Raw genomic sequence first — 17,418 nt, forward strand, 5'->3', positions numbered from 1 at the left:
AGACTCACAGCTTTCCAAATAACTCTTTCAAGTGAGGATAGCCCCACACCTGTCTTAAATCCCAAATAATAAGAACCAGTTAATTAAGTAACTGGGTTAATTCAAATTGGTCGTCACATTTTGGCATAGTAAGAACAGCAGCTACATGTAGTACATAGGGTTACATGTTTTAACCTGCTCAGTGTGATTTGATGTATTTTTGAATTTTACCAGGTTTCCATGTGGTCTTGGCCATTTTCTTCCTCTTACGCATTTGGACGTGTGTACATGTGACTGATCACATGACAGGAAACAGGAAAAAACGGTATAAAAGAGGCAGCATGGCAAGCAAACAGCCTTTCACTTTACAAATCTGCTGGCGATCACCATTTCTGGACGGCAGGTTCGAACCCTGCCGACTACGAGTTGCGACCAATTGCATCTTCCACGGTCTTTGCTCTCTCTTCCACAATTCCTGTTTTGCAGGCTGCACAACGGCGCTTTGTTGATACGAGTATCAAGTTGGTGGTCTGAGCCCAGGTAGCTCAGTCGGTAGAGCATCAGACTTTTAATCTGAGGGTCCAGGGTTCAAGTGCCTGTTTGGGCGAAAGGCAGTCCTATCAATGGCGGCCTCCTGCTGCAGGGCCAGCATCTTCTAAACAATGCTCTCATCTTATTACTCAAGATTGTTCTTAAAGAAACGTGAAAAGAACGTGCATTTTTGAAAAGACTCAAAACGTACAAAATAGCTCTTTAAAGTGAGGATAGCCCCACATCTCTCTTAAATGCCAATGAATAAGAACCAGTTAATTCGGCAAATGGGTTACTTCAAATTGGTTGTCTCTGAGCCGAAACGGCCCTAGCTAGGGTTACATGGTGTAGTGGTTAGCCCTCTGGACTCTGTTTTAGACCCTGTATGAAGAAGCTTTTGGCAGCAGTCAGTCAAAAACGCTTTCAGGGGTGCTTAGATTGGTTGCCGTCATGCGCAGCTGTCTCTGTAGGGAAGTGAGCTTAAAAGAGCGGACCCAAGCTTGGAGAATGCGGGCATCGATCCCACTACCTCTCGCATGCTAAGCGAGCGCTCTACCATTTGAGCTAATTCCCCTTGCTTGGCTACAGACATGTCCAAACATTGCCTTCGCAGAGCGACGTCTATTTTTAAGGGGCTTGAATCTGTGAATTGAACCAAATGAAGTTGGTGAATTAACCGAGATATTGTGCTTTAGTTTAAGGGGGTACTGAGGCTTACTACCGAAGTTGTTTTGCCACCCAGGATCGCTAGCAACCATCAAGTTTTCGGTCAACTGGGCCGAGAAGCGGCAAAAGTGCAGTCATGTGGGACTCCAGGCTCAGCACTGAAAAACCCCCATCCACTTTTCAGCCTGCTTTGTCCTCAATGTGAAGCCTGATCTCCGTAGTCGTGGCAGAGTGTTCGCCTGCATGCAGAAGAGAAAGGGCTGTGTTATTTTTTTTTCTTTCTCCTCCCTCTCTGCCCCGGACCAATGCTTCCAGCCCTTCTCACCACTGAGGCTCGGTGGCGTGCCGTGATCGTATAGTGGTTAGTACTCTGCGTTGTGGCCGCAGCAACCCCGGTTCGAATCCGGGTCACGGCAGGCTTTTGCCAACAGGCAACAATCTTCTCTCCCATGTTTTTTTGCCACCTCATCCGGTGCTGGTGCAAACCTTGCCAACTACGGATGGCGATTGCCCTTTGACTTTAGTATTTGGTGCCGATAATTGTACCTTCCAGGGTCTTTGCTCTCTCTTCCGCAATTCCGTTTTTGCAGGCTTCACCTCGGCGCTTTGTGGATACGTTATATACTAACAAGTAACAAGCCGGCAGATTGAGCCGGAGCCTGGATAGCTCAGTCGGTAGAGCATCAGACTTTTAATCTGAGGGTCCAGGGTTCAAGTCCCTGTTCGGGCGCGAGGCAATCCTATTAATGGCGGCCTCCATATCCCTAGCTCGGCACACCAGAGTCAGCTCGTTGGGAAAGAGTGCTCATGAAGTCAACTGAGTGAGTCTCAGTTCTCCTAGTTGGTACCGCTGTTCCTCCTGCTGCAGGGCCAGCATCTTCTAAACATTGCTTTCATCTTATTCCTCAAGATTGTTCTTAAAAATTTTTTAAGAAGAATGCACATTTTTCAAAAGACTCACAGCTTTCCAAATAACTCTTTCAAGTGAGGATAGCCCCACACCTGTCTTAAATCCCAAATAATAAGAACCAGTTAATTAAGTAACTGGGTTAGTTCAAATTGGTCGTCACATTTTGGCATAGTAAGAACAGCAGCTACATGTAGTACATAGGGTTACATGTTTTAACCTGCTCAGTGTGATTTGATGTATTTTTGAATTTTACCAGGTTTCCATGTGGTCTTGGCCATTTTCTTCCTCTTACGCATTTGGACGTGTGTACATGTGACTGATCACATGACAGGAAACAGGAAAAAACGGTATAAAAGAGGCAGCATGGCAAGCAAACAGCCTTTCACTTTACAAATCTGCTGGCGATCACCATTTCTGGACGGCAGGTTCGAACCCTGCCGACTACGAGTTGCGACCAATTGCATCTTCCACGGTCTTTGCTCTCTCTTCCACAATTCCTGTTTTGCAGGCTGCACAACGGCGCTTTGTTGATACGAGTATCAAGTTGGTGGTCTGAGCCCAGGTAGCTCAGTCGGTAGAGCATCAGACTTTTAATCTGAGGGTCCAGGGTTCAAGTGCCTGTTTGGGCGAAAGGCAGTCCTATCAATGGCGGCCTCCTGCTGCAGGGCCAGCATCTTCTAAACAATGCTCTCATCTTATTACTCAAGATTGTTCTTAAAGAAACGTGAAAAGAACGTGCATTTTTGAAAAGACTCAAAACTTACAAAATAGCTCTTTAAAGTGAGGATAGCCCCACATCTCTCTTAAATGCCAATGAATAAGAACCAGTTAATTCGCAAATGGGTTACTTCAAATTGGTTGTCTCTGAGCCGAAACGGCCCTAGCTAGGGTTACATGGTGTAGCTGTTAGCCCTCTGGACTCTGTTTTAGACCCTGTATGAAGAAGCTTTTGGCAGCAGTCAGTCAAAAAACGCTTTCAGGGGGTGCTTAGATTGGTTGCCGTCATGCGCAGCTGTCTCTGTAGGGAAGTGAGCTTAAAAGAGCGGACCCAAGCTTGGAGAATGCGGGCATCGATCCCACTACCTCTCGCATGCTAAGCGAGCGCTCTACCATTTGAGCTAATTCCCTTGCTTTGGCTACAGACATGTCCAAACATTGCCTTCGCAGAGCGACGTCTATTTTTAAGGGGCTTGAATCTGTGAATTGAAGCAAATGAAGTTGGTGAATTAACCGAGATATTGTGCTTTAGTTTAAGGGGTACTGAGGCTTACTACCGAAGTTGTTTTGCCACCCAGGATCGCTAGCAACCATCAAGTTTTCGGTCAACTGGGCCGAGAAGCGGCAAAAGTGCAGTCATGTGGGACTCCAGGCTCAGCACTGAAAAACCCCATCCACTTTTCAACCTGCTTTGTCCTCAATGTGAAGCCTGATCTCCGTAGTCGTGGCAGAGTGTTCGCCTGCATGCAGAAGAGAAAGGGCTGTGTTATTTTTTTTTCTTTCTCCTCCCTCTCTGCCCCGGACCAATGCTTCCAGCCCTTCTCACCACTGAGGCTCGGTGGCGTGCCGTGATCGTATAGTGGTTAGTACTCTGCGTTGTGGCCGCAGCAACCCCGGTTCGAATCCGGGTCACGGCAGGCTTTTGCCAACAGGCAACAATCTTCTCTCCCATGTTTTTTGCCACCTCATCCGGTGCTGGTGCAAACCTTGCCAACTACGGATGGCGATTGCCCTTTGACTTTAGTATTTGGTGCCGATAATTGTACCTTCCAGGGTCTTTGCTCTCTCTTCCGCAATTCCGTTTTTGCAGGCTTCACCTCGGCGCTTTGTGGATACGTTATATACTAACAAGTAACAAGCCGGCAGATTGAGCCGAGCCTGGATAGCTCAGTCGGTAGAGCATCAGACTTTTAATCTGAGGGTCCAGGGTTCAAGTCCCTGTTCGGGCGCGAGGCAATCCTATTAATGGCGGCCTCCATATCCCTAGCTCGGCACACCAGAGTCAGCTCGTTGGGAAAGAGTGCTCATGAAGTCAACTGAGTGAGTCTCAGTTCTCCTAGTTGGTACCGCTGTTCCTCCTGCTGCAGGGCCAGCATCTTCTAAACATTGCTTTCATCTTATTCCTCAAGATTGTTCTTAAACATTTTTTTAAGAAGAATGCACATTTTTCAAAAGACTCACAGCTTTCCAAATAACTCTTTCAAGTGAGGATAGCCCCACACCTGTCTTAAATCCCAAATAATAAGAACCAGTTAATTAAGTAACTGGGTTAGTTCAAATTAATTCGTCACATTTTGGCATAGTAAGAACAGCAGCTACATGTAGTACATAGGGTTACATGTTTTAACCTGCTCAGTGTGATTTGATGTATTTTTGAATTTTACCAGGTTTCCATGTGGTCTTGGCCATTTTCTTCCTCTTACGCATTTGGGCGTGTGTACATGTGACTGATCACATGACAGGAAACAGGAAAAACGGTATAAAAGAGGCAGCATGGCAAGCAAACAGCCTTTCACTTTACAAATCTGCTGGCGATCACCATTTCTGGACTGTGGTGTTTTATTCGACTTATCTTTGTAGATTCAAGCACTTGGAACATCACTTGGATTGCATTATACACGGCTGGAAACGTGCGGTGCTATGGAAACCCCAGTGGGACCCCTCTCTAATCGGTGTGTTGCAGTAGTCGCGGCCGTGGTTAAGGCGATGGACTAGAAATCCATTGGGGTCTCCCCGCGCAAGTTCGAATCCTGCCGACTACGCTTTTGCGTTCCGCCCGCTGCATTGCATAAACAAGTCGCGTGACTTTTTTGAATCCCTTGGACTGTAGCACGCCGTCATCTTCAGTGGTCAGTACCCTGCGTTGTGGCCGCAGCAACCCCGCTTCCAATCCGGGTCTTGCCGTCTTTTGCCCTCAGACTCCTATTTGCCACCTCACCCTTCAGCTGGACATTGTGCCTGAAGCTCGCTGGCGGTCTATTCTGCTTTCTTCCTGCAGTCAACGGACCTGGAGGGCAGCAGGTCGGTGTAGTCGTGGCCGAGAGGTTAAGGCGATGGACTTGAAATCCATTGGTGTCTCCCCGCGCAGGTTCGAACCCAGCCGACTACGAGTTGCGACCAATTGCATCTTCCACGGTCTTTGCTCTCTTTCCACAATTCCTGTTTTGCAGGCTGAACAACGGCGCTTTGTTGATACGAGTATCAAGTTGGTGGTCTGAGCCCGGGTAGCTCAGTCGGTAGAGCATCAGACTTTTAATCTGAGGGTCCAGGGTTCAAGTGCCTGTTTGGGCGAAAGGCAGTCCTATCGATGGCAGTCTCCTGCTGCAGGGCCAGCATCTTCTAAACAATGCTCTCATCTTATTACTCAAGATTGTTCTTAAAGAAACGTGAAAAGAACGCGCATTTTTGAAAAGACTCAAAACTTACAAAATAGCTCTTTAAAGTGAGGATAGCCCCACATCTCTCTTAAATGCCAAAGAATAAGAACCAGTTAATTCAGTAAATGGGTTACTTCAAATTGGTTGTCTCTGAGCCCAAACGGCCCTAGCTAGGGTTACATGGTGTAGTGGTTAGCCCTCTGGACTCTGTTTTAGACCCTGTATGAAGAATCTTTTGGCAGCAGTCAGTCAAAAACGCTTTCAGGGGTGCTTAGATTGGTTGCCGTCATGCGCAGGCTGTCTCTGTAGGGAATTGAGCTTAAAAGAGCAGACGCAAGCTTGGAGAATGCGGGCATCGATCCCACTACCTCTCGCATGCTAAGCGAGCGCTCTACCATTTGAGCTAATTTCCCTTGTTTGGCTACAGACATGTCCAAACATTGCCTTTGCAGAGCGACGTCTATTTTTAAGGGGCTTGAATCTGTGAATTGAAGCAAATGAAGTTGGTGAATTAACCGAGATATTGTGCTTTAGTTTAAGGGGTACTGAGGCTTACTACCAAGCTGTTTTGCCACCCAGGATCGCTAGCAACCATCAAGTTTTCGGTCAACTGGGCCGAGAAGCGGCAAAAGTGCAGTCATGTGGGACTCCAGGCTCAGCACTGAAAAACCCCCATCCACTTTTCAGCCTGCTTTGTCCTCAATGTGAAGCCTGATCTCCGTAGTCGTGGCAGAGTGTTCGCCTGCATGCAGGAGAGAAAGGGCTGTGTTATTTTTTTCTTTCTCCTCCCCTCTGCCCCGGACCAATGCTTCCAGCCCTTCTCACCACTGAGGCTCGGTGGCGTGCCGTGATCGTATAGTGGTTAGTACTCAGTACCAACAGGCAACGATCTTCTCTCCCATGTTTTTTTGCCACCTCATCCGGTGCTGGTGCGAACCTTGCCAACTACGGATGGCGATTGCCCTTTGACTTTAGTATTTGGTGCCGATAATTGTACCTTCCACGGTCTTTGCTCTCTCTTCCGCAATTCCGTTTTTGCAGGCTTCACCTCGGCGCTTTGTGGATACGTTATATACTAACAAGTAACAAGCCGGCAGATTGAGCCGGAGCCTGGATAGCTCTACCTGGAGCAGGATCGTCTGTGTTTCGCGGTCCAATCGCCGAGCTCGCTTTCCATTTTGACAATGGACGAACGGCCAACCGCGTCGCGCTTGAGAATGGACGGGAGCCAATCAGAGCGCGAGCTGTCCATTGTTGGGGAGCCAATCAGAGCGCGAGCTGTCCATTGTTGGGGAGCCAATCCGGTCGCTCGCTATCCATTGTGTTGGGAGCAGACTTTACGCAGTCCTGAGGAAAATTGACAGATTTCAATATCGACAGAAGAAAATTGCATAATTCGACAAAGTAAGTATTAAATGTTTTTTTCCTCACCGTTTGCTATGTTTTTGAGCTGATAATTCATTACGTTTTTAGTCCGTCGTTCATGTTTTGCGTTTAAAAACTATGACTTCAGAATCGACTTTTGAACATCTTCTCTATAATTACAATTTGCCTTTAATCTTATTTATTACATTCCATTTAGTCGTTTTATATCTCGGGAAAAAGCGTTACAACTGTCATTAAATTCCCCGGGGAAATTCAAAATGATTTGACTTGAGTGACGTGTGGTGTAGTAACCATGACGTGTTTTGTCGTCGCGTTGTTTGCCTTTAATCTTAGTTATTACATTCCATTTAGTAAGTTTTCAACTGTATAAACAAAGTATTGCTATACATAAAAATCTGAATGAAAAAAAAACAACGTGACGCTTGTAAACATTTACCATGTGCAATATTTACTATAGTGGAAGTGTAGTAAAAGTGTTTTGTTAGCATAGTTTCACAAGATTTTTAAAAGTTTATTTTGGGTAAAAACAATCATTTTACATCAAAGTTTGTTGTTTTGCTATAGTGTGAATGTAGTAATCCTGTTTTGTGTTTGCAGATTGATTACTATTTGTATAAACACATATGCAAGTGCTAAACATAATCATTTTAAATGACAAAGGAAAGTAATACATCAATTAACCATAGATATATAAGCGTGCAGTTACAAAACTGTAGTTACTATGAAGAAACATACGTTTAACCACAGTTTTGAACTGAATTAACAATGCGTTTTATTTTTTTTTGTCATTATTACACACTAAATGTAGTAACTAACATAACAGTAAATTGGCATAATCGGATGTAACTATTCAAACTAAACAAAAACTAATCTTACCTCTATTGTAAAGCGCATTTAGTCATAATAATGTTCAAATACTGTATAATTGAAGTGTAACACTTTAAAAACAAGGTTTATTTATTATTTATTTGTAGTAAAATAATTTTCATTTGCTGTAATGAGTGCCATTATTTAGTTACCTTGAATGTGTATATATATATATATATATAATTGTATCATTATAAACAAATTGAAATTGGCTGTGTAGTTGTCTAGTGCTTGCAAAAATGCACATTATTTAGAGTTATTTCCAAATTATGTTTAGATGAGTACCAAGCCAAAGACCCACAAGGCCATGGGTGATGTCGAGTGGATGAACAGGTTGAGGGCTTTTGCAAGCTCTGGTGCATGGCCTTCTGGAGGCAACAGACCAGCACCACGGCAGCGGACGTGGTATGACCTCTACCAGAAGGTAAAGTTACCAGTATCTCATTACATTGTACGGAGGTGAATCAAAACCTGTAAATGAAACAAATCTTGGATTTGTTTGATATGATTTACAAAATTTACTGGTATTCCCATCCTTGTGACGACACAATAACGTGATAAATACCAGGTGAACACAAACACACACGGACACGGACACACATGCGCACACACACACACACAAAGTACATAATAGACTCCAATTAAACTGTATAATAAAAAAAATGATGAACATAAAAGTCTTGTTACATTTGTAAATTTCAGATCACAAAGAAGCTGGCCGGCCATGGACAGGGGACAGCACTCTGGGTAACCCTTATTGGAAATGAGGTTGACCAGATAGTGCCCAACCAATACAAGGGCATTATATACTGCCCCTCTGTAGAGACACTACCAAAGGAGCAGTGGTTGGAGAATATTAAAAACTAAATAAATAAAAAAAAAGAAACTTTAAAGAAGGTTTTATTTATGTGTATAGTTTTATTTTATTTTTTTTACAGAAGAGAAATGGAAACTTTATTTATGATGTTTATTTATGTGTAAAGAATATAAAAAGTTTTATTAATCTGTATAGCTTTGTTTTTGTTTGTTTTTTTTCCGAGAGGCATGGTAACTTTTTTTATTTTATTTTGTTTTTTATTTATATTTAGTTTTATTTATGTTGAAAGAATGCACAAGACATTTTATTTATGTGTATAGTTTTGTTTTTTGTTCTTTTATTTGTGCCAAGAATGCACAGGTGTCATGGATATGTTTAAGGTTTGTTCATGTTCTGTTCTTTCTGTTGTTTTTGCAATGAATAATTGGCTATGACTAATTGAAAAATAATAAAATGGTCCTGATTACATAACTCTCTTTTCCATGTTTTACTTTTCTACATTTTCATTCAAAGGTTATAGACATTTTTAAAAATTCAGAGAAATTTTAGGATTGTTTCAGAAATAAACGGACTATTTATACTATTTTATTTAGAAAATAGCTGCAGTAGAAGTATAATTTAAATTAAAAGTGAAAAACTGAACTGAAGAGAATATTGACAATCAGCAACATAAAATTAATAAAAGGTTTATTGGCAATTTCAGAAAAATTCGTAGCATTAAGTAACGACTTTTATTCCTGGCAGCAGCGGGATTCGAACCAGGTACCTTGTGATCAACCGTTCTCCCTCACAAATGAATAAAACAACAGGAAAACGTTTTTTAAAAGCAATTTATTGCAAACAAACACTTACAAAAACATTGCTTTGGCGCGCACAAAGGATTAGAGGAACAATAGTCTGTTAGAGGGGGAAGAAATGGAAGGCGAGGGAAGAAGGGGGAGAAGGGGAAAAAGAAAAAAGAGGAAAATGAGGAGGAAAGTGGCTCTAATCCCTTTGTGCGCGCCAAAGCAATGTTTTTGTAAGTGTTTGTTTGCAATAAATTGCTTTTAAAAAACGTTTTCCTGTTGTTTTATTCATTTGTGAGGGAGAACGGTTGATCACGAGGTACCTGGTTCGAATCCCGCTGCTGCCAGGAATAAAAGTCGTTACTTAATGCTACGAATTTTTTCTGAAATTGCCAATAAACCTTTTATTAATTTTATGTTGCTGATTGTCAATATTCTCTTCAGTTCAGTTTTTCACTTTTAATTTAAATTATACTTCTACTGCAGCTATTTTCTAAATAAAATAGTATAAATAGTCTGTTTATTTCTGAAACAATCCTAAAATTTCTCTGAATTTTTAAAAATGTCTATAACCTTTGAATGAAAATGTAGAAAAGTAAAACATGGAAAAAGAGTTATGTAATCAGGACCATTTTATTATTTTTCAATTAGTCATAGCCAATTATTCATTGCAAAAACAACAGAAAGAACAGAACATGAACAAACCTTAAAAATATCCATGACACTTGTGCATTCTTGGCACAAATAAAAGAACAAAAAGCAAAACTATACACATAAATAAAATGTCTTGTGCATTCTTTCAACATAAATAAAACTAAATATAAATAAAAAACAAAATAAAATAAAAAAGTTACCATGCCTCTCGGAAAAAAAAACAAACAAAAACAAAGCTATACAGATTAATAAAACTTTTTATATTCTTTACACATAAATAAACATCATAAATAAAGTTTCCATTTCTCTTCTGTAAAAAAAAAAAAAAATAAAACTATACACATAAATAAAACCTTCTTTAAAGTTTCTTTTTTTTTTTTTATTTAGTTTTTTTAATATTCTCCAACCACTGCTCCTTTGGTAGTGTCTCTACAGAGGGGCAGTATATAATGCCCTTGTATTGGTTGGGCACTATCTGGTCAACCTTATTTCCAATGGAGGTTACCCAGAGTGCTGTCCCCTGTCCATGGCCGGCCAGCTTCTTTGTGATCTGAAATTTACAAATGTAACAAGACTTTTATGTTCATCATTTTTTTTATTATACAGTTTAATTGGAGTCTATTATGTACTTTGTGTGTGTGTGTGTGTGTGCGCATGTGTGTCCGTGTCCGTGTGTGTTTGTGTTCACCTGGTATTTATCACGTTATTGTGTCGTCACAAGGATGGGAATACCAGTAAATTTTGTAAATCATATCAAACAAATCCAAGATTTGTTTAATTTAAGGGTTTTGATTCACCTCCGTACAATGTAATGAGATACTGGTAACTTTACCTTCTGGTAGAGGTCATACCACGTCCGCTGCCGTGGTGCTGGTCTGTTGCCTCCAGAAGGCCATGCACCAGAGCTTGCAAAAGCCCTCAACCTGGTCATCCACTCGACATCACCCATGGCCTTGTGGGTCTTTGGCTTGGTACTCATCTAAACATAATTTGGAAATAACTCTAAATAATGTGCATTTTTGCAAGCACTAGACAACTACACAGCCAATTTCAATTTGTTTATAATGATACAATTATATATATATATACACACATTCAAGGTAACTAAATAATGGCACTCATTACAGCAAATGAAAATTATTTTACTACAAATAAATAATAAATAAACCTTGTTTTTAAAATGTTACACTTCAATTATACAGTATTTGAACATTATTATTACTAAATGCGCTTACAATAGAGGTAACATTAGTTTTTGTTTAGTTTGAATAGTTACATCCAATTATGCCAATTTACTGTTATGTTAGTTACTACATTTAGTGTGTAATAATGACATCAAAAAATAAAACGCATTGTTAATTCAGTTCAAAACTGTGGTTAAACGTATGTTTCTTCATAGTAACTACACTTTTGTAACTGCACGTTTATATATCTATGGTTAATTGATGTATTACTTTCCTTTGTCATTTAAAATGATTATGTTTAGCACTTGCATATGTGTTTATACAAATAGTAATCAATCTGCAAACACAAAACAGGATTACTACATTCACACTATAGCAAAACAACAAACTTTGATGTAAAATGATTGTTTTTTACCCAAAATAAACTTTTAAAAATCTTGTGAAACTATGCTAACAAAACACTTTTACTACACTTCCACTATAGTAAATATTGCACATGGTAAATGTTTACAAGCGTCACGTTGTTTTTTCATTTCAGATTTTTATGTATAGCAATACTTTGTTTATACAGTTGAAAACTTACTAAATGGAATGTAATAACTAAGATTAAAGGCAAACAACGCGACGACAAAACACGTCATGGTTACTACACCACACGTCACTCAAGTCAAATCATTTTGAATTTCCCCGGGGAATTTAATGACAGTTGTAACGCTTTTTCCCGAGATATAAAACGACTAAATGGAATGTAATAAATAAGATTAAAGGCAAATTGTAATTATAGAGAAGATGTTCAAAAGTCGTTACGAAGTCATAGTTTTTAAACGCAAAACATGAACGACGGACGAAAACGTAATGAATTATCAGCTCAAAAACATAGCAAACGGTGAGGAAAAAAACATTTAATACTTACTTTGTCGAATTATGCAATTTTCTTCTGTCGAATTGAAATCTGTCAATTTTCCTCAGGACTGCGTATAGTCTGCTCCCAACAATGGACAGTGAGCGACCGGATTGGCTCCCCAACAATGGACAGCTCGCGCTCTGATTGGCTCCCCAACTTATGGACAACTCGCTCTCTGATTGGCTCCAATGGACAGCTCGCGCTCTGATTGGCTCCCGTCCATTCTCTGGCGCGCTCGCGCTTGTCTGATTGGGAGTGGAGGAGCACGAGCATCGTGACGGAATAGATGGCGCGCTTCACGGTTTGCGTGTCATCCTTTCGCAGGGGCCATGCTAATCTTCTCTGTATCGATCCAATTTTAGTATATGTGCTGCCGTGGCGAGCACAAGACTGCTGCTCGGCTCCAGGTATGTGTACCCTTCGGGTCCCTGCGAGCTCTCGCCAAGGTGGTAGGGTCCATCGAGCCGTCTCGACACCTCGTATACCGTGCTGTACTGGGGTGCAGTACAGTACACGCACACGCAGCGTCCGCTGAGGCAAGGGGCTGGACACACCTGTCCATGGCACCGGAGACCTATTGCAAAAGGGGGCGTGGCCTCTGCCTTTCTCAAAACAAGGGGTGGCAGGAAAGGAGAGAAAACAAAACCAGTCAGACCGGGTGACAGCTGCGGGCAGTTAAATACATGTAAGAACTGCAGCTGGTTGTGGTGAAATATCTCTAGGGCAAAGGAGATGGGGAACGATTTTAAAAGCAAGCGCTCCCACGCTGAGACGGGCAGACCGGGATCCAGCGTAACGTGTTGTAAATGGTAGGGTGGATGCGGGAGGTAACCCTGCGACTGAGCTGCGATGAATACTGGGTCCTCTGGGTTAGCAGACACTCTTTGCAGCCCCCTAGGCCAGAAGGCTGACTGCGCGGCGGTTTGAAGCTTGTTACCACCCTGTCGGTCCACGTCCACTTAGGTGGGCTGAAGAGGTCGCGCACCTCGTGGGCATTCTTTCGCAGAGGCAATATTGTAGCCTATGAGGCTCATCCGAGGCGCGATCATTGCTGGTTGAAAACTTTACCCAATACCTCGCCGGGATGACTTGAAATACAGTCAGCCTTGGCAATTTTTGCCAGCCTGTGCGGAGGCTTTGCGTTTGGTTGAAAAGATAAGCTCTTCTTCTTTCTTTCTCTTCTCTTTTTTCAATCACGTGCAGGTTTTTGACCTTTGTGCAGCCGAGGAACTGCATTGAGCGTGTCGGACAAGGAAGATGAACGAAAGGTGTAAAGCGATGGTGTTTGCCAGATTGGATTCTAAAAAGAATTGGACAAGAATTGTCCGTGAGGATGGTCTTCCAAACCCACGCGCGTGTAGAGCAAAACGGCTAAGCAGTCCAATCCGGACACGCCCCTTATCATCAGCTGGTTAGTAGGGCACGCAAAGAAGTGAATGGCCTGGGTCAGAAAACAAAGCTGCAGAGCTCTGGGTTGGCCACCTGGAAAGACACCAAGCGACGAGGATGGGATTCGAACCCACGCGCAGAGCACAATGGATTAGCAGTCCATCGCCTTAACCACTCGGCCACCTCGTCGATGGCCACTCCGCAGCGACTCTTTGGAAGAAGACCTGAAAGGAGGAGTCAAAATGGAAAGAACAGACATTGACAGAAAACAAGGGCCTAGCAGTGTCAAAGAGAAGCGAACAGAAGGCTGCTTCTGAAGAAGCTGCTGGCGGGCTCGTCCGGGATTTGAACCCGGGACCTCTCGCACCCTAAGCGAGAATCATACCCCTAGACCAACGAGCCTACTGGGCCCTGAACAGGGGTCTTCTGCAGGAACCCCCCCTGGCACCTCCTAGCAGAGAGAAAGGAAAAGAACATCTACAGCAACTACAAAATAAGGGAATTTTTGTCATGAAAGTAGTTAAACACAAGAAATGAAAGACAAATAAGGAACTCAAACTAACATGGAAATAATTGAAGCCCTTGACACAGTGTCAAAGGCAAACAAATGACAGGCGGTCTCTGAATGGATTGAAAACTGGGGCTGGGCCTAACATGTAGATGGATTTTAGGAGGATGCTGCTTAAATGGTCAGATGGCCCTCAGAGCTTGAGCTCTCGGTCAGTTCTTCATCTAAAACAGGTCCCACAGATTTGAACTCGGATCGCTGGATTCAGCTGGATTCAGAGTCAGAGTGCTAACCATTACACCATGGAACCCTAGCTGCTGTTGCTTGTGCTCAGAAGGCCACAAAAGCAAGCATCTCTCAAGGGATTCGTTGACCTTTCTTCTCTGGCAAGAAGACACTGAGGTTCCACCGAGATTTGGACTCGGATCGCTGGATTCAAAGTGCAGAATGCTGACCGATACACTATGGAAACCAGGGGATTCCGCGGAGAGAGAGAGTGACGGGATGGAAAGTGCCACAGTCAAATTGGTAGCATCAGTAGGGTGCTGCACTTTTTTTGGCAAGGTAGAAAAGGCTGAAACCTGCAAGCTTCAGAACTGTGCCCAAACGATACACCTGGGGTGCAGTAGAGTACAACGGCAGCATCCGCTGAGGTAAGGGGCTGGACACATCTGTCCATGGCACCGGAGTACTATTGCAAAAGGGGGCGTGGCCTCTGCCTTTCTCAGAACAAGAGGTGGGCGGAAAGCAGAGCTGCTGAGCTCTGGGTTGGCTACCTGGAAAGACATCAGCGAAGAGGATGGAATTCGAACCCATGCGTGCAGAGCACAATGGATTAGCAGCCCATCGCCTTAACCACTCTGCCACCTCGTTGTTGGCCGGTCTGCAAATCCGGACTTGGCCGTTTTTTTGCCAGATCGCCTTTCAACGGCCCGAATGTACATTCAACCTATTTTCACGACGCTAGGGCAGAAAGAGTGGAGGAGCACGAGCATCGTGACTGAAAAGATGGAGCGCGCTTCACGGATTTGCGTGTCATCCTTTCGCAGGGGCCATGCTAATCTTCTCTGTATCGATCCAATTTTAGTATATGTGCTGCCGTGGCGAGCAGCACAAGACTGCTGCTCGGCTCCAGGTATGTGTACCCTTCGGGTCCCCGCGAGCTCTCGCCAGGTGGTAGGGTCCATCGAGCCGTCTCGACACCTCGTATACCGTGCTGTACTGGGGTGCAGTACAGTACACGGCAGCGTCCGCTGAGGGCAAGGGGCTGGACACACCTGTCCATGGCACCGAGACCTATTGCAAAGGGGGCGTGGCCTCTGCCTTTCTCAAAACAAGGGGTGGCAGGAAAGGAGAGAAAAACAAAACCAGTCAGACCGGGTGACAGCTGCGGGCAGTTAAATACATGTAAGAACTGCAGCTGGGTTGTGGTGAAATATCTCTAGGGCAAAGGAGATGGGGAACGATTTTAAAAGCAAGCGCTCCCACGCTGAGACGGGCAGACCGGGATCCAGCGTAACGTGTTGTAAATGGTAGGGTGGATGCGGGAGGTAACCCTGCGACTGAGCTGCGATGAATACTGGGTCCTCTGGGTTAGCAGACACTCTTTGCAGCCCCCTAGGCCAGAAGGCTGACTGCGCGGCGGTTTGAAGCTTGTTACCACCCTGTCGGTCCACGTCCACTTAGGTGGGCTGAAGAGGTCGCGCACCTCGTGGGCATTCTTTCGCAGAGGCAATATTGTAGCCTATGAGGCTTATCCGAGGCGCGATCATTGCTGGTTGAAAACTGTAATGGAAATTATTCTAATTGATTACATTTAATGTTTATTGTTCACTTTTAACACTGAATTGAATTAACTTCACTATTAAACTAACTTTACTTAAAGATAGATTACATATATATTCGTAACATCACGGTACTAGGCACGAACACAGAAACATACATTAGTGACCTGGAATGTTAGAGTTATGGGAAACATACACTGTGTGCGTGACAGAGGTTAAACCCATGTTAAACAACCTCATGGGAGTACAGGATGCCCTATCTGTGCTAGGTACGGGAGATAAACTGGAGAACAATCAGACACTGTAAGCACAGATGGGTGGCGTGACTTTGGACTATTTCAATTGGTTCGAGATGAATTTGAGCGACCTTGGAATGTATACTTTTGCCTATAAAACCTCTAATCTGTGAGCTCACTGTTATCTCTTTGCTCACAGACTTCACTGTGTGTAAACCAGATCATTTCATTCTCTGTGCAGAGAAATAAAGCAAGACAAAGACAAATTTGCTGGACTCTTTATTTTTCAGTCTTCACATAATTCTGAGTTGAAAATTCCACGACAATCTTGGCGACGAGGATGGGATCCGACAGCTGATCGTCCGGGACTTGAAAGGCGTTGGTAGGCTGATCACCCTAAGCCCACAAAGGGTCTTAGCCCTGTACCCCTAAACGGTTTCAGGGAAGAGGGAACTGACGTCTGAGGGCCCAGTGGACCGTCACTGCTGGATTCCTTAAAAGAACCAGGAAAACGCGTGCTGAAAACGGTGAGACTGATTTTGAGACACGAGTTTGTCTTTGTCTTAAAAAAAAAAAAAAAAAATTAACGGGTATATATATATATAAATAAATTAATTTTCTTTCATCTTGGTCTGACAAAAACAACGAGTGGTTTGATATTCCTAGATTCACGAAACGCATGGCCGAGCCGCCCTATAGGTTTCACGGGTTAGTGAAAAGGGTATTGTCTGCAGTAAAGCAAGACAAAAAGGGCGTAAGGGACTCTGTACGAGTAAGTACAGGAGTAAGAAGACTCTGCGCGGGTTAGTGCAGAGCCACACGGCAGTGACGACTGAGTGTGAGGAAAGAGGACGCGCGTCCCAGGTACAGGTAAAGTCTCGGATTGCAAGTATGGGGTCTAGTAATGTCAAACCTGAAATCGATCTAGATGATTTGAACAGCCCAATTTATGTTGACATGAGAAAGAAATATGGACAGAGAATTATGGAAGTGATACCGATTTGGATCGAAGATCATGATTTTCCAAAAAGGGGCACGTTTAGTGTGACGACTCTAAACAGGGTGAAGGAAAGTTTGGAAAAGCGTGAAAGTAAACTTAGGGATGAGAAAAAGTTGAAAAACAAACAAAAGATCTGTTTCAGAAACATAGACAATATCTGAACTATTGGCTAGAAGAGGCAGAACGCCGAGAAAAACTGCGAGCCCTGAAAGAACTGCCTCATAAAAATGTAGAGTCAGAAACAAAGAAAGTTAAAGGAACAGAGTATACTGCTCAGAAATCTTCTTCTCTCTATCCCTCTCTAGAAAACCAGTGCGCGCGGTGGACTTTGATCTTGACTCCTGGCCTTACCCCCACCAACAAATGCCCCAGCCGCTGGCACCACCACCGCAATCGCCACCACCACAACCGCCGTCTTACTACCCTGCTGCGACGACACCCGTG

General features: G+C 43.4%; 1 long non-coding RNA gene and 11 other non-coding genes across 12 annotated transcripts; 7 read left to right on the forward strand and 5 right to left on the reverse strand.

The window, feature by feature from the left end:
* Window positions 1–1,011: 1,011 nt before the first annotated feature.
* Window positions 1,012–1,084, reverse strand: trnaa-agc. Its single transcript has one exon. It is a non-coding gene; the product is annotated as a tRNA-Ala (tRNA).
* Window positions 1,085–1,520: 436 nt separating this feature from the next.
* trnah-gug lies at window positions 1,521–1,592 on the forward strand. The gene has a single exon. It is a non-coding gene; the product is annotated as a tRNA-His (tRNA).
* A 241-nt stretch (window positions 1,593–1,833) lies between these two features.
* Window positions 1,834–1,906, forward strand: trnak-uuu. Its single transcript has one exon. It is a non-coding gene; the product is annotated as a tRNA-Lys (tRNA).
* A 1,742-nt stretch (window positions 1,907–3,648) lies between these two features.
* trnah-gug lies at window positions 3,649–3,720 on the forward strand. The gene has a single exon. It is a non-coding gene; the product is annotated as a tRNA-His (tRNA).
* A 239-nt stretch (window positions 3,721–3,959) lies between these two features.
* Window positions 3,960–4,032, forward strand: trnak-uuu. Its single transcript has one exon. It is a non-coding gene; the product is annotated as a tRNA-Lys (tRNA).
* A 2,611-nt stretch (window positions 4,033–6,643) lies between these two features.
* Window positions 6,644–8,550, forward strand: LOC122342452. The gene is made up of 3 exons (XR_006250570.1): window positions 6,644–6,864; window positions 7,991–8,137; window positions 8,416–8,550. It is a non-coding gene; the product is annotated as an uncharacterized LOC122342452 (long non-coding RNA).
* Window positions 8,551–12,337: 3,787 nt separating this feature from the next.
* On the reverse strand, window positions 12,338–12,443 carry LOC122343923. The gene has a single exon (XR_006250903.1). It is a non-coding gene; the product is annotated as a U6 spliceosomal RNA (small nuclear RNA).
* Window positions 12,444–13,051: 608 nt separating this feature from the next.
* LOC122343906 lies at window positions 13,052–13,192 on the forward strand. The gene has a single exon (XR_006250888.1). It is a non-coding gene; the product is annotated as a U4 spliceosomal RNA (small nuclear RNA).
* A 363-nt stretch (window positions 13,193–13,555) lies between these two features.
* Window positions 13,556–13,635, reverse strand: trnas-gcu. The gene has a single exon. It is a non-coding gene; the product is annotated as a tRNA-Ser (tRNA).
* Window positions 13,636–13,776: 141 nt separating this feature from the next.
* On the reverse strand, window positions 13,777–13,848 carry trnap-agg. Its single transcript has one exon. It is a non-coding gene; the product is annotated as a tRNA-Pro (tRNA).
* A 1,110-nt stretch (window positions 13,849–14,958) lies between these two features.
* LOC122343921 lies at window positions 14,959–15,068 on the reverse strand. The gene has a single exon (XR_006250902.1). It is a non-coding gene; the product is annotated as a U6 spliceosomal RNA (small nuclear RNA).
* Window positions 15,069–15,671: 603 nt separating this feature from the next.
* LOC122343909 lies at window positions 15,672–15,809 on the forward strand. The gene has a single exon (XR_006250891.1). It is a non-coding gene; the product is annotated as a U4 spliceosomal RNA (small nuclear RNA).
* The last annotated feature ends 1,609 nt before the right edge of the window (window positions 15,810–17,418 follow it).

Source organism: Puntigrus tetrazona, chromosome 4, assembly GCF_018831695.1.
Source record: "Puntigrus tetrazona isolate hp1 chromosome 4, ASM1883169v1, whole genome shotgun sequence".
Classification (NCBI taxonomy): domain Eukaryota; kingdom Metazoa; phylum Chordata; class Actinopteri; order Cypriniformes; family Cyprinidae; genus Puntigrus; species Puntigrus tetrazona.